We start from the raw sequence: 2,252 nt of genomic DNA on the forward strand, positions 1-2,252 counted from the left end.
ATCAGACTTTTGAATGGTCTCTCAAATATTAATGCTGATCTCTCTCTGCAGCTGTAACCACTGTATTGTACACCCTGTTCTGCTATCCTGATGCACCTTTGTATAGTACAATCTGCATGTATAGCACGCAAAGCAACACTTTCCACTGTACCTCGGTACATGTGACAACAATAATTCAAGTCCCACATTGTAAACTCATTCTGAATAAAGAAATTTCTCTTGAGTTTTTAGCTGAAGTAATTGATGACTATCATATTCTACCTAGCTTTGGACTTCCCTAAATTGTGGAGAAAAAAAAACTCTCTACAGCTATTCCATTGAATGGCTTTGCCATTTTAAAGACCATTATTAGATTATCACTCTGGCTCCTCTCTTCTCAACAATGTGTTGCACTAAGTGGAGACAACTTTACTGTGAAACAACCCTTTGTTAGCTACTAGTGTCCTGAAGAAGGGTCACTGGACTCAAAAAGTTAACTCTGCTTTATCTCCACAGATGTTCCCAGACAGGCTGAGTTTTCCCAGTAATTTCTCTTTCTGTTTCGGATTTCTACCACTCGCAGTTCTTTGGTTATATTGGAATTTTATACAAGCCCACTTTGGATAAGGAATGATTGATGCTGAAACTGGAAGCTCAAAGTAGCATTTTGTTTTTCACCTAGATGGTTACGAATTTAAACAATAGTCAAGACATGCAGTGAAAAATCTAAAATGTTTATTTTCTATGTAGTGGAGACCAGGCTCTGCATTGATTCTGGCAAAATATCTCTCAGTCAATGCAGTGAGGAGGATTTGGGAAGGTTGCCTTAAGGCTGACACAGTTACTGCTATGTGTTTTTTTTTAAAATGGTGGCACACTAAAGACAATCTTCTGTGGTCAGCTTGCAGCATCAACTTTATGGCATACACTCACAATAAAAGATCTGCACAGTGTCTCAAGGAAGCTGGTAATGCAAGGCTGGGTTTGCATTTGCAATCCTTTGCAAGATCATGATAGGCGCTCTCCTAAAAGCATCTCATTCTTTACAGCTTTTCTATACACTGAATTACACAGCCATTTTTATTTGACGCATATGGAAAACCATCTTCATCATCAAGACTAAATATTCTGTGTAAAAAGAACTTCAAACTCATGTTTCTCAACACGAAAGGCAGTTCAGAGAAGGTTCACTGGGACGATTCCTAGTATGGAGAGATTGCCTGATGAGCAAAGGTTAAGCAGGTTTACTCACTGGAGTTCAGAAGAAAGAGAGGTGATCTCATTGAAACATAGAATTCTTAAGGAGCTGACAGGATAATGGCGCAGATGATATTTCCCTTATGGGAGAGTCTAGGACCAGTGGTTATAGCTTCAGAATAAAGGGGTGCCAATTCAAGATTGAGGTGAGGAGGAATTTCTTCTTTCAAAGGGTTGAGTCTCTCTGGAACTCAACAGAGACTTATGAGAGTTCCAATTCAGAGAGCTGTGGGGGCAGAGTTCTTGCGTATATTTAAGGCTGAGAAAAGTAGATTCTTAATCAGTCGGGGAAAGGGCAGGAAAATGGACGTAAGCATTGTCAGATCAGCCATGATCCTATTGAATGGAGGAGTAGACTCGAGGAGCCAAACAGCCTATTCCGTGTTCCAATTTCTTATGGTCTTATGGAGTCCTTGTGGCAGAGCTACATCACAAACACTTCATGCTACCTCAGTTAAGACCTAACTGATAAACTAATGGTTGTCCATCATCATTAACACCTTTATTCAATTCATTGATCCTGCATAATTCCAATTCCACTCTCCCTAAGCTTTACTGCAATGCTCAATATACATGAGCCGATTACCTCAATTAAAGTTTTATCTGCAACAAGGTTACTATAGATCATTTCCAGCATCTGCAAGGGAAGTGTCTGCATGTCATTAACCAGCAATGACACAAATAGCTTTCATTGGTTGTAATTCTCACACAGAACTCAAAAAAAACAGCTTGTCACAAAAGCACTTACAAGCTTAGCAGTAGCAGCACCTTCATTTCCTCAGTTCCAACCACATGCAACAACAAAATTAAATCAGGTTAACAAAATAAAATTTGCTGGCTAACTTCCATTCAATCATTCTGTTTTGCTGTTGTTTGAGAGAAGCACAGAATTGAAAATAGAAATATGCAACCAAGGATCTGTCCTACTTTAGAAGTTTGTGGGGGCTGCAAAGTGAACTCCCCCATTTTTAATCCCCTTGGCTGGCTGCAACAAAGATTTTAAATGTTTTGAGCGC

This window comes from Rhincodon typus, chromosome 32 (assembly GCF_021869965.1).
Source record: "Rhincodon typus isolate 14 chromosome 32, sRhiTyp1.1, whole genome shotgun sequence".
Lineage (NCBI taxonomy): Eukaryota > Metazoa > Chordata > Chondrichthyes > Orectolobiformes > Rhincodontidae > Rhincodon > Rhincodon typus.